This window comes from Corythoichthys intestinalis, chromosome 2, assembly GCF_030265065.1.
Source record: "Corythoichthys intestinalis isolate RoL2023-P3 chromosome 2, ASM3026506v1, whole genome shotgun sequence".
In the NCBI taxonomy this organism is placed as follows: domain Eukaryota; kingdom Metazoa; phylum Chordata; class Actinopteri; order Syngnathiformes; family Syngnathidae; genus Corythoichthys; species Corythoichthys intestinalis.
The window spans coordinates 77,619,111-77,633,992 of NC_080396.1; the positions used below are offsets into that span (position 1 = coordinate 77,619,111).

Below are 14,882 nucleotides of genomic sequence, written 5' to 3' on the forward strand. Positions count from 1 at the left end.
AAGGGCCAAGAAATTTGACCAAAGTGGAAGTAGGGAGGTGAAGTGGGCAATGCTCCCTTTAATTTTTTATGTGTCTGAGCAGACACACAAAGTCTCTGAGCACACTGCGGTGCACGGTGAGCAACATCAAATGTGTACACAGAGGTCACACACCAGTATCACGCCTATTCAAAACCTTAGATCATAGCAAGTTATATGGCTTATTAAAAGAATGAAATTACAGCAGTGATTTTCTTTAGTTTACTTTTGATTCAGTATAACTGATTTGGCCCGCTTAAAATGAAAAAGACCAAGATCTCGTTGTTCATGAGATCTGTACTGTTATATGTGGGAGTCCTGCTTTAACCATAACAAAGTCCTGCTTGGGCCTGGATAAGGTCCAATTGCGGCATGGGTGAGTCAATAAGTAAAACATCATGAACAACCACAATGTACAGTATCACACTATATCACTCCCACATTAAAACTATTAAGACAATAAGGACACTCAAGGAATTCTCTGTGTCTCAGCAGCTGCACTGCAAAACACACCTCGTTAAAACTAGTTAAATCCCCTCGTTTTCAGTGTAAATCTACAACAAGTAAGTGAAATTATCTGCCAGTGCTTCAAGTATTTTTTTTACTCAGATTTCTTGAAATAAGAAAAATAGCTAGCGAAAAATTAGGTTAAAAGACACAATGTAAGCAATATATTAGTATATTTAATCTTTAAAAAGCTTTGAAAGGTAAGAAACACTCTTAATTCAAGAAAATATATTGTTCAAAACATTATTTGAAAGCATTTTTCTAGTTAGTTAGTTAGTTACGTTGCAAAATGGTACAGAAAAGCACTTTGTTGGTCTAATTAACTAATTAACTGGATTAGTATTAACATTAGATATTAATCAATACTGTAGCGCTTGCAAAGATTGGCAGAAGAATATTGCTTCAATAAATCAGCAAAGGAGTAAAACTCACTTTTCTCCACCAATGGGAACTTCGCGTTGCCATGTCGAAAGCACCAATGGAAGCGTTGCATTGCCGTATCGAACGCACTAATAGGAGTGTCGCGGTGACATCTCATTACGGTGCTAACAGACAGTAGTTCTATTGGTGCTACAATATGTTTCTGTTTAATTTTATCTTTCTGCGCTTCATAAATTTTCTTTTGCGCTGAGCAGGGGCTAATCTTAGCCAAGAACATGCACGATCAAGTTCCGGCACCTCTTTATATTGGACTCCTTGTGTTCAGGGACTTATTTTGGCAGATCAGGCACCTTTCGTGTATAGAAAATAATAAGACTATAAAAACATTTTTAATAAATGTATTGGAATAGTCCCAAATGCAGGGGAAAAAAGGAGAGGAGTCGTTGATGGATTTCTCCACTTTATTGTGGCAACAATAAGAAAACAATAAACTAAATTGACAGCGGACTGCCGCCACATTTGAGCACTGACTTCTGCTTCTTGCCTGTCTCCCCTCACTTTCGACTACCTCACAGTTCTCTAGACCTAGCTTCTCTTACAGAGCAAATCCCAAGAATTGCATGTGTTAGGTTTTGTGTTGGTTTCCTCCTTATGTGTCCCCGTGATTGCCTATTAATTTCACCTAGTTTATCTCTGAACTTGCATCCTCCTGTGCTCACCTGTTTCTCGTTGTCTCGTTACCCTTTGTCTGCGTGTGTATATAAGCTCCCAGTTTCTGTTCAGTCCTTGTTGCGTCATTGTCAATGTCAGTGTCTATGTCACCGTTGAAGTCAAACCCCGTCCAAGCCCTCGTGTACCTGTTTTGTTGGAACATTGCCTTTTGATCCATAGTCCCTTTGTTCGTACTTTGTGATTTTTGTTAGTTATTATTAAAACGTTTTTTGAGTTCACTGCCACCTGCCTCGCTGCCTTTTTCGTTTCCCTGCATTTGGGTCCACACAACCTGCCTGCCCGCGTTCCTGACAGAATGACGCAACCACAAGTGGACCCAGCGGAAAAGATCCGGCCTCGGCGTGATCGTCCATGCCGACGGCATGGGCCCGCGACGGCTGCCCGCAACCAAGTGCCCGCGACGGCTCCCCACAGTCAAGAGCCTCCCGCTCCGACTCCCCGCAGTCAAGTGTCTCCCGCTCCGACTCCCCGCAGTCAAGTGCCTCCCGCTCCGACTCCCCGCAGTCAAGTGCCTCCCGCGCCTGCTCCCCGCAGTCCGCTGCCTCCCGCGCCGGCTCCCCGCAGTCAAGTGCCTCCCGCGCCGGCTCCCCGCAGTCAAGTGCCTCCCGCGCCGGCTCCCCGCAGTCCGCTGCCTCCCGCGCCGGCTCCCCGCAGTCCGCTGCCTCCCGCGCCGGCTCCCCGCAGTCCGCTGCCTCCCGCGACGGCTCCCCGCAGTCCGCTGCCTCCCGCGCCGGCTCCCCCGCAGTCAAGTGCCTCCCGCTCCGACTCCCCGCAGTCAAGTGCCTCCCGCTCCGACTCCCCGCAGTCAAGTGCCTCCCGCGCCAACCTCTCCTGTTTACTCCTGCGACTCCGCTGCTGTCCCGCCAGCAGACTCCTGCGACCCAGCTGCTGTCCCGCCAGCAGACTCCTGCGACCCAGCTGCTGTCCTGCCAGCAGACTCCTGCGACCCAGCTGCTGTCCTGCCAGCAGACTCCTGCGACCCCGCTGCTGTCCCGCCAGGAGACTCCTGCGACCCCGCTGCTGTCCCGTCAGCAGACTCCTGCGACCCCGCTGCTGTCCCGTCAGCAGACGACGACGACCCCGCTGCTGTCCCATCAGCAGACGACGACGACCCCGCTGCTGTCACGCCAGCAGACGACGACGACTCAGACGCTGTTCCGCCAGCAGACGACGACTCAGTTCCTGGTCCGCCCGACTCCGACGTCGACTCAGTTCCTGGTCCGCCCGACTCCGACGTCTACTCAGTTCCTGGTCCGCCCGACTCCGACGTCGACTCAGTTCCTGGTCCGCCCGACTCCGACGACGACTCAGTTCCTGGCCCGCCCGACTCCGACGACGACTCAGTTCCTGGCCCGCCCGACTCCGACTCAGTGCCTGGTCCGCCCGACTCCGACGACGACTCCATGCCTGGTCCGCCCGACTCCGACAACGACTGCGTGCTTGACTCTCCTCACGATGACGACGACGTTGCTCCCCCGCTTCCTGCCACGGCTTGGCGGCATGAACGACAGAGGCCTACCTCGCCCGCCTGATCAACCCGTGCGGTCGCCCAACGTCTGGCGCCCCAAGCGGCCACCCGATCGACCCGTGCAATCAGCCCACGTCTGGTGTCCTGGACGCCCGCCAGACTAGCTCTGATGAGCTGATGTTGCTCCCTCTTCCAGGCGTCCAACTTCACCATGTTTAGGACCTTTTTTTTTTCTCTTCGGGACGTCTGGGATCCGTCCCTTAAGGGGGGGTACTGTTAGGTTTTGTGTTGGTTTCCTCCTTGTGTGTCCCCGTGATTGCCTATTAATTTCACCTGTTGTGCCTTCTAATTTATCTCTGAATTTGCATCCTCCTGTGCTCACCTGTTTCTCGTTGTCTCGTTACCCTTTGTCTGCGTGTGTATATAAGCTCCCAGTTTCTGTTCAGTCCTTGTTGCGTCATTGTCAATGTCAGTGTCTATGTCACCGTTGAAGTCAAGTCCCGTCCAAGCCCTCGTGTACCTGTCCCTCCGTTTAGGTAGGTTTTGTTGGAACATTGCCTTTTGATCCATAGTCCTTTTGTTCGTACTTTGTGGTTTTTGTTAGTTATTATTAAAATGTTTTTTGAGTTCACTGCCACCTGCATCGCTGCCTTTTTCGTTTCCCTGCATTTGGTTCCACACAACCTGCCTGCCTGCGTTCCTGACAGCATGTTGTTTATGAAAATTTTACGTCATTTGAAAAACTGGACCAGCAAATCACTTGTTATCCCAAGGAGGTCGGTTGCCAGATATAACAAGTTTATTGAGGAGTTGAAGGTGCTTTACGCACAGTATTGGCCCGAGGATGCAGATGCGTTGTATGGAGAGCCGGAGGTTAAGTCACTGTGGCCTACAGAAAGTACAGAGCTTCAGATGGAAACGACACACCTGATGAAATGATGGGTTTACATGTGGCTGTAGACTGTATTCCCATTGCAAGTGCTGCATGTTAGCGCTGATTTTCTCAAATGAACTTGATTTACACTCTCAAACGTGCATCTCTGCACACATCCACCTTATCATATTTATTCTTCCTAAATCTTGTTGTCCTCCACTGGCTAAATTCAATCCAGTCCTGTACTTAGGGTCGTGGGTGGCCAAAGGACACAGAACTGCCACTGACACACGCAGTAAAACCGGAAACAGAGGGGGAGGAGAATCCGGACATGCGAGCAGTGTGGAATGTTTTGGACAACCAAATATGGTAAGCATACTTAATAGGCCGCCGTGCCAATCGCAATAGTACACGTAATGCTGTTGTTTAACGTCATTAGTGGTATGAGAGTGTACGTTAAACAACAGGATCAAGTGTACTATTGCGATTATATAACGGACCACCACATTTAAATCATCATAAAATATGTTCATAAATATGATAGGATAACTAGAAACTGCAATTTCGGGAGAAATTACACCTGGGTCTTTCCTCTGTGGAGATACAGATCTTCGCCCCACTCAGGTCTATCAATAGAATGGACAATATTGCCAGTCGATGGCATTAAACAAAGTAAAAGCCATTAGAAATGATTGGGAGAATTAGACGTCCATGTCTGTCAATGGCAGCACCCTCCATAAGCGTCAATGCAATCGGGGACATTTGGGGTACACGTCCTATTGATATCTGGTCATTTCCTGTTGATTTTGGGGAAGTAAAAAAATTCCCATTGAAAATGAAAGGGAAAAATTTTGGACGTCCATGGACGTCAATGGTATCAACTTACATAGGCGTCAATGGAATCCAAGTAAATTGGCATCAATAAAATGAAAAAATATAATTAAATGCCATTAGAAATGAATGGGAAATTTGGACGTCCATGGACGTCAATGGCATCACCCTACATAAGCGTCAATAGAATTGGGGAAGTTTGAGGGAAACGTCCTATTGATATCTAGTCATTTTCTGTTGATTTTGGGGAAAGAAACATTTTCCCATTGAAAATGAATGGGAAAAATTTCGGACGTCCATGGACGTCAGTGGTATCAACTTACATAGGCGTCAATGGAATCCAAGTACATTGGCATCAATAGAATGAAAAAACATGATTAAATGACATTAGAAATGAATGGGAAATTTGGACGTCCATGTCTGTCAAAGGCGGCACCCTCCATAAGCGTCAATGGAATTGGGGAAGTTTGGGGGACACGTCCTATTGATATCTAGTCATTTTTTGTTGATTTTGGGAAGAAAAAAAAAATCCCATTGAAAATGAATGGGAAGACTTTTGGACGTCCATGGACGTCAATGGTATCAACTTATATAGGCGTCAATGGAATCAAAGTACATTGGCATTAATAAAATGAAAAAACATAATTAAATGCCATTAGAAATGAATGGGAAATTTGGACGTCCATGGACGTCAATGGCATCACCCTCCATAAGCGTCAATGGAATTGGGGAAGTTTGGGGGACACGTCCTATTGATATCTAGTCATTTTCTGTTGATTTGGGGGGGGGGGGGGGGGTTCCCATTGAAAATGAATGGGAACGTTTGGGGTATACGTCCTATTAATATCTGGTCATTTTCTGTTGATTTGGGGAAATTTAGTTTTTTCCCCATTTAAAATGAATTGGAAAATTTTTGGACGTCCATGGACGACAATGGCGGCACCCTTCATAAGCGTCAATGGAATTGGGGAAGTTTGGGGGACACGTCCTATTGATATCTTGTCATTTTCTGTTGATTTGGGGAAAATTTGTTTTTTTTCCATTTAAAATGAATGGGAAAAATTTTGGACGTCCATGGTCGTCAATGGCATCGACATTCGTATGGTCAATTGAATCCAAGTACATTGGCAACAATAGATTCGACATGCATGGCCGTCAATGGCATCAATGATTTAAATTCCAATGGAAATCCCTTTGGAAGTGAATATAAAATTCTCCCATTAGAAATGAATGGGATAGTTTTTGGCAAATATCCGAAGAACCGTAAATTTTTTCCAAATTCTGTTTCCAATCTTTATGCCCCCCACCGTCCCGGAATTTTTGATGTCCAAATTATGTGATTTGGTCAAAAATTGTAGGACAAGTAGCGTTTTGAAAAAGTTTTTAAAAATCGGAAAATCGCCGTTTACGGGCGAACGGAAAATTTTTCGGGGTCGTTTGAAAAATTCCCATCGTCGCGCAAAAATTCCGGTCGTGTCGATATTTGAACGGTGCCGATCGGTGGTACGGTTCGGGCTGTGCGGCGCGCCGAAAAAACGCGGAGAAACCATTGCATAATAATAATAATAAAGTTGTAGAATAACATAACCTTGTTCTTTCCTTTGGAAAGACCAAGGTAATAATAATAAAGTTGCAGCATAACGATACCTTGTTCTTTCCTTCGGAAAGACCAAGGTAATAATAAAGTTGTACAACAACATAACCTTGCTCTTTCCTTTGGAAAGACCAAGTTGCAGAACAGCACTACCTGGACTTTCCATAGGAAAGACCCAGGTAATAAAGAAGTACAATAAAGTTGTACAACAACATAACCTTGTTCTTTCCCTTGGAAAGACCAAGGTAAAAAAGAAATAAAGAAGTACAATAAAGTTGTACAACAACATAACCTTGTTCTTTCCCTTGGAAAGACCAAGGTAATAATAAGTACAATAAAGTTGCAGCATAACAATACCTTGTACTTTCCTTCGGAAAGACCAAGGTAACAATAAAGTTGTACAATAACATTACCTTGTTCTTTCCTTTGGAAAGACCAAGGTAATAATAATAACTAGAAACTGCAATTTCGGGAGAAATTACACCTGGGTCTTTCCTCAGTGGAGATACAAATCTTAGCCCCACTCAGGTCTATCAATAGAATGGACCATAATGCCAGTCAATGGCACTAAACAAAGTAAAAGCCATTAGAAATCAATGGGAGAATTGGACGTCCATGGATGTCAATGGCATCACCCTCCATAAGCCTAAATGGAATTGGGGACGTTTGGGGGAAACGTCCTATTGATATCTAGTCATTTTCTGTTGATTTGGGGAAAAAAAAAAAATTCCCATTGAAAATGAATGGGAAAAATTTTGCACGTCCATGGACGTCAATGGTATCAACTTACATAAGCGTCAATGGAATCCAAGTACATTGGCATCAATAGAATGAACAAACATGAAGAAATGCCATTGGAAATGAATGGGAAGTTTGGACGTCCATGGACGTCAATGGCATCACCCTGCATAAGCGGCAATGCAATCGGGGACATTTGGGGGACACGTCCTAACGATATCTAGTCATTTTCTGTTGATTTGGGGGGGAAAAAAAATTCCCATTGAAAATGAATGGGAAAAATTGTGGACGTCCATGGACGTCAATGGTATCAACTTACATAGGCGTCAATGGAATCCAAGTACATTGGCATCAATAGAATGAACAAACATGAAGAAATGGCATTGGAAATGAATGGGAAGTTTGGACGTCCATGAACGTCAATGGCATCACCCTCCATAAGCGTAAATGGAATTGGGGACGTTTGGGGTATACGTCCTATTAATATCTGGTCATTTTCTGTTGATTTGGGGAAATTTAGTTTTTTCCCCGTTGAAAATGAATGGGAAAATTTTTGGACGTCCATGGACGTCAATGGCAGCACCCCCTATAAGCGTCAATGGAGTTCGGAACGTTTGGGGGAGACGTACTATTGATAACTGGTCATTTTCTGATGATTTGGGGAAATTTAGTTTTTTCCCCATTGAAAATGAATGGGAAAAATTTTGGACGACCATGGACGTCAATGGCAGCACCCCCCATAAGCGTCAATGGAGTTGGGGACGTTTGGGGTATACGTCCTATTAATATCTGGTCATTTTCTGTTGATTTGGGGAAATTTAGTTTTTTCCCCATTGAAAATGAATGGGAAAAATTTTGGACGTCCACGGCCGTCAATGGCATCACCCTCCATAAGCAGCAATCCAATCGCGGACATTTGGGGGACACTTCCTAATGATATCTAGTCATTTTCTGTTGATTTGGGGAAAAAAAAAATTCCCATTGAAAATGAATGGGAAAATTTTTTATAGTCAAATGAATCCAAGCACATTGGCATCAATAGATTCGACATGCATGGCCATCAATGGCATCAATGCAATGTAAAGTCCATTGGAAATACTATTGAAAGTGAATGGGAACTTTTCCCATTGGAAATGAATGGGATAGTTTTTGGCAAATATCCGGAGAACCGTAAATTTTTTCCAAATTCTGTATACAATCTTTATGCCCCCCACCGTCCCGGAATTTTTGATGTCCAAATTATGTGATTTGGTCAAAAATTGTCGGACAAGTAGCGTTTTGAAAATCGCCGTTTACGGGCGAACGAAAAATTTTTCGGGGTCGTTTGAAAAATTCCCATCGTCTCGCGAAAATTCCGGTCGTGTCGATACTTGAACGGTGCCGATCGGTGGTACGGTTCGGGCTCCGCGGCGCGCCGAAAAAACGCGGAGAAACCATTGCATAATAATAATAAAGTTGTAGAATAACATAACCTTGTTCTTTCCTTCGGAAAGACCAAGGTAATAAATAATTATAATAACTAGAAACTGCAATTTCGGGAGAAATTACACCTTGGTCTTTCCTCTGTGGAGATACAAATCTTAGCCCCACTCAGGTCTATCAATAGAATGGACCATAATCCCAGTCAATGGCACTAAACAAAGTAAAAGCCATTAGAAAAGATTGGGAGAATTGGACGTCCATGGCCGTCAATGGCATCACCCTCCATAAGCAGCAATCCAATCGGGGACATTTGGGGGACATGTCCTAATGATATCTAGTCATTTTCTGTTGATTTGGGGAAAAAAAAAAATTCCCATTGAAAATGAATGGGAAAAATGTTGGACGTCTATGGACGTCAATGGTATCAATTTACATAAGCGTCAATGGAATCCAAGTACATTGGCATCAATAGAATGAACAAACATGAAGAAATGCCATTGGAAATGAATGGGAAATTTGGACGTCCATGAACGTCAATGGATCACCCTCCATAAGAGGCAATGCAATCGGGGACATTTGGGCGACACGTCCTATTGATATCTAGTCATTTTCTGTTGATTTGGGGGAGAAAAAAAAAATTCCCATTGAAAATGAATTGGAAAAATTTTGGACATCCATGGACGTCAATGGTATCAACTTACATAGGCGTCAATGGAATCCAAGTACAGTGGCATCAATAGAATGAACAAACATGAAGAAATGCCATTGGAAATGAATGGGAAGTTTGGACGTCCATGAACGTCAATGGCATCACCCTCCATAAGTGTAAATGGAATTGGGGACGTTTGGGGTATACGTCCTATTAATATCTGGTCATTTTCTGTTGATTTGGGGAAATTTAGTTTTTTCCCCATTGAAAATGAATGGGAACATTTTTGGACGTCCATGGACGTCAATGGCAGCACCCCCTATAAGCGTCAATGGAGTTCGGAACGTTTGGGGGAGACGTACTATTGATAACTGGTCATTTTCTGATGATTTGGGGAAATTTAGATTTTTCCCCATTGAAAATGAATGGGAAAAATTTTGGACGTCCATGGATGTCATTGGAAAGACCAAGGTAATAACATATAGGGAGGAAGTTGTAGAATCTCACTACCTGATCTTTCCAAAGGAAAGACCAGGTAATAATAATAATAATAAAGTTGTAGAATAACAATACCTTGTTCTTTCCTTTGGAAAGACCAAGGTAATAAAGAAGTACAATAAAGTTGCAGAACAGCATTACCTTGTTCTTTCCTTTGGAAAGACCAAGGTAATAAAGTTGTACAACAGCATTACCTTGGCCTTTCCTTTGGAAAGACCCAGGTAATAATAAATAATAAGTACAATAAAGTTGTAGAACAGCATTACCTTGGCCTTTCCTTTGGAAAGACCCAGGTAATAATAATAATAAAGTTGTAGAATAACATAACCTTGTTCTTTCCTTTGGAAAGACCAAGGTAATAATAATAATAAAAAGTACAATAAAGTTGCACAACAGCATAACCTGTGCTTTCCCTTTCGGAAAGACCCAGGTAATAATAATAAAAAGTACAATAAAGTTGCACAACAACATAACCTGTGCTTTCCCTTTGGGAAAGACCCAGGTAATGATGCTTATAGATAGTTAATATATCATCAATAAACTGCTGTTTAATTAGTAATAACGACTTGTAAACTGTGTGTCAATGATTTATACCTACACCTCAATTAGTAATATAACATTAACAAGCTATTATTAACTAGCTAGCATATGACTTGTTAAGTATCATTTGATAGTTTATTTACGTTAATGGGACGTTATTCTAAAGTTGCAATTACTCATTTCTTAATTGTTAGTAAATGAGGAGCAAGTGCAACTTTAGAATAACGTCTAATAACGTACATAGGCTTATAACTAATATATTAACTCACACTTTACAGATCAGTTGTTAATGGTTTGCTAACCATCTGCTAAACTTTGAAGAACAGCAAATAGGTTGAACAAGTTAAGGGTACCGAAATTGAATGTTTAAATATTTAGTAAATTTAAAGGTTTTCGACCTCATCATTGTTCTACCAATCTGCCTTATTGTGTCATATATTTTACCAAAGAAACACCACAGATTAAATTTTAAACATTTTGTTTAATGCACAGAAACATACATAATGCGATCATGACAGAACAGCAAAATACAACAGTATATTACAAACCCAAAAGTTTGGGACACTGTGCTAACACAGGATAAACTTTATTTATGAGGGGCATTTAATGTCCATACATCACGGATATGTCATGGATTATCTGTCCTAATGGCCCATTGTGATGCTCACGGGCAAGCCACTCACGCCATTCAAAAACTCTGAGATGGTCTGCAAGTAACTCATGTGTACGATTTCCCCTGAGTCGCCACACATTTTCCTTTACTGTTCTCCAGGCCCTCTCTATGTGCTGAGTATGTGCACCCGTTTGGGTATTTACATAAGACATACTGTGATTGACAGTGAAATGGGTGTAACCTAGCTGAGGTAAAGCATTGCGATAAGCTCGCCACTCATCACTTACTAAAGTGGATCCCAATTTCACATGATGAACGATAAGTGGTACCAGATCGCTCCTCCTCCTTCTCGCAACTAAGCGAAGAATCGGCTTTGCATGTTTTCTCCCTCTGTGGTTCACACCTAGCATCCCAAACACCCATTTCTTCCTCTTCCAGCCACCAGCCATTCGTCCCCATCCGTACTGTTAAAAAATGTAAAATATTGAAAATTATTCTTCCATAATAAAGTAAATAATCTGTCATTCAATGGTAATTTGTATTACTATGTTGATAATAGAACTTTTTGCTTGCCTTTCTTTGATGTCTGAAGTGGCTTTCATCAACCGAGACAAACTGATGCCGTCCTTCAATGTACTGGCCTCTTGCTTGCTGATATTTGTCCATCGCAGTAGTGCATACATCTCGCAGCTTTTGAGCCATCTTGGAAAGGGTTGCTGAGCTTCCAGAAATGTTGTCATTGATCATATCAACTTGACGTAAACGCAAGCCTTGTGCAAATCTGATAAAACAAGGCAAAGAATTAATTTAACACAGGTATTTTACATATTTTTCGTTTGATATCTAATGCTCCCCAAGTTATGAAAATTCCCCACTAATTACAAAAACAACAGCAACTAGAAAAGCACTTCTTCACTTCAAACCTCTGTCAAGCAGCTCAGTTTACCCATGATTGTGAAACAATTAGAGATGTACCTTGAACTAGTGCCCAAATAGTTGAATTTTGTCAAATTCTGTCCAAACCCTTTTAGTAACCTTGCCACCCAGCCCCCACCCCCCAATAAAATAAAATAAAATTTAATTTAAAAAAAAAAACAGACAAACAAACCAACGCTGCCAAAAACATAACATCCTTTGTGGAGTTAATGATGGGAAATATGTTTTTGGTATGTTCTACAGAGCTCTGTGACCACATTTGGGACTAATAATACTGTAGGATATTTGTAAAAAAATAATTATTTATCAAATAAAAGAGAGAGACAATTGCAGTTTAGTATAAAGAGGCAAGGTCAGGGATGTTGCTTAACCAGGCCTCATACTGACCAACACAACATCCCATAGGTAAAAGGGATTTAACATATTTCCATAATTAAACTATTTAGAATTCAAGCTGTAAATGTAAACATAGTTATAGAAAATAAATCACAAAAATGAAATTAATCCAAGCACATTATCATGATAAATCTAGACATGCTCCATAACATATCACACAGAATTCCTATTTACATAAACTTTTTTTTTTTTTTTAATCATAGACAGGCAGAAAATCATATACCTATTACATACCTGTACACAAAGCACATCCAGTTGAAGAGGAAGACCTTTGATTTGCTGAATATAGATTTGTGTCTAATTGACCTCTTGATTTTCCTCCCTCTGTGGTTATGGTGTTTGCAAACCCTGCAGACATACAGATAAAGATAAGAATGACACAGGCCAGGGGAGTGGCTAGAGCAGTGATTCTCATGTGGTGAACCCCAAATTAATGTGTATTTGGCCATGGACCATTTACACAACAAAGAATAACATAATATAACAAAAGTACCTCATGAAATCTTATTTTATGTGTGTCTGAGCGAGAGAAAGTCTCACTGTCAATCTTGTCATACAACTCTAGCGACAACATCGACAAAAATGTCCGATTTTTACAAAAGAAATCATTCACAACATGAATCTACACCAATTTTCGATCGGGAGTATTTGTTATCTATGAATTGAGATATAGTGGGCACTCTTATCAGCTAACAATTAAAGCAATTTGTCACCTGAATTCAGAACCAAAATACCCATGTATGATGTCATTTCATGCACTAAATATAAACTTACCATGCATAGTTGTCCACACAAACTGATTCCTCGAATTTCATCCTGTGTTTGCATTTATGGCATCTCATTTGTCTTCTTAGAAGCCTTTTCTTCTGCATCCATTTGATTAATTTTCTGTGCCTTCTGTGAGAAGCCTTTCTGCCTTCAATAAGTTCTCTTAGCTCAGTGGCTAAACCAGGCATTATTTGGCTACGATATCACAATAGGACTTGATTAGGGTCTACCGGGTGGCGTGGCTCAGTGGTAGAGTAGTTGTCCCCCCAACCAGAGGTTGTGTGTTCGATTCTCCGCCCTGATGAACTCGTCTAAGTGTCCTTGAGCAAGATACTGAACCCCACGTTGCTCCTGGTGCTGCGTCACCAGTAGGTAGATGGCGAGATAGTGTAAAGCGCTTTGAGCGCCTTGAAAGGTGGAAAAGCGCTATATAAGTATAACACCATTTACCTATTACCTTTATTCTTTTCACTCATACAAGATTTCCGCGCCTCTGTGACTACCTCCCCCCAGATTACGTTTGATTTCTATTATAAATCAGGGGTGACACAAGCCAATCATAATTGTATTCACGAGCCTGAGAAGGAGCCATCAGGCATTCACCATCATATTGGCTGGTTGTCAACTTGTCAATCACCTCGAACCAACACTGTACTTTGACGAATGATAAACAGACACGCCCACCCTTAAATCACGAATTAGTTACTGGACGAGTGGCTAACATTAGCATTGATTTCAAACTATGAATACACGGTCCGGTAAAATGTCCGACACCAATGTTAGTGGTGATACGAAAAATGCAGACTTAAATCCAGGTACTGTCGGGAGAAAGAAAAACAAGTCCGCAGCGGTTACTTCCAAAAAAAAGAAAACTACACTGATGGACCATGCCTGCGCACATGGACAACAGTGATGACGGTAAACAAGACTGCGTGTTATATTTTCATCAACGATGTTTGATCAAGTTAACTTTGATTGATATTTATGGATTGCACAATTCAACCAGATTAGTGAAGTGTCTAATGATAATTTTGTGGATGTACTGTATACGCGCGTAAATGTGCATGCACCTAAAACACGAGTTAAGTTGTATATTGGTGCGTGCGTGATTTGAAAAAGATTTAGCATATAAATGAGTTGCAAAACTTGTTGTAGGCCTACAGTTTGTATAATTGTTATTTTCACAGAGCAACACAGGGTTCACTCATTCAGAGCTGTACTGCAAGTATTCTAGAGCAGGGGTTCCCAACCTATTCCACTAAGGCACACTGTGGGTGCAGGATTTCATTCTTACCAAACAAGATGACAACACTTTTTCCCCAATCTGGTGTTTTACAAGTGCAATCAGTTGATTGCAGTCAGGTGTGGCTTGTTTTAGCAGAAGCCTCATTGGTTCAACTGTCTCTGCTGGATCGGCTGGAACAAAAACCAGGACCCACAGTGTGCCTTGAGGACTGGGTTGAAAACCCCTGTTCTAGAGCATGCTGATCATTATTTTATTTTACCTTCACCTGGCTTTAATGATTAGAGAGATATTTTTATTTTATAATTCTCTGTTCTATCATTCCAGATACTGAGGAAACTGTAGCTCCAACAGCATTTTTACGTACTGACAAGAAGCAACTTAAGTTCTTTGAGGCCGAGAGGAAGCAGCACAAAATCACACAAAAAAAAATCAGTGACCTCACTGACACTGAGGAGAGAGGCTCCATCTACCAAAAAGTGAGACAAGGTAAGTAGGCCTAAAACTCTCTTGGAAAAACATGTTTTCACACCTGAAAAATATATATTATATAAAATCTGTATACATAATTGAGTGGAAGAAAAGCCAACATTTCATGGTAACAAGACCTTCATCCGAGCATGTTATCACCCAAACAATACACATGTACAATAGTTACAGTACTTCCTAGAAGA

General features: G+C 41.9%; 1 protein-coding gene across 3 annotated transcripts in view; it reads right to left on the minus strand.

Annotated features, from left to right (window-relative positions):
• si:dkey-72l14.3 (Glyco_hydro_56 domain-containing protein) overlaps positions 1–14,882 on the minus strand; it is a 137,003-nt gene that overhangs the window by 95,871 nt on the left and 26,250 nt on the right. The window contains exon 1 of one of the 3 annotated variants that reach the window (XM_057819055.1): positions 11,153–11,414. The exons of the other annotated variants lie outside the window; for them this stretch is intronic. The gene's annotated coding sequence lies outside the window, so the exon portion shown is untranslated. Of the gene's footprint in view, positions 1–11,152; positions 11,415–14,882 lie in introns of those variants that run through there. 3 annotated transcript variants of the gene reach the window in all.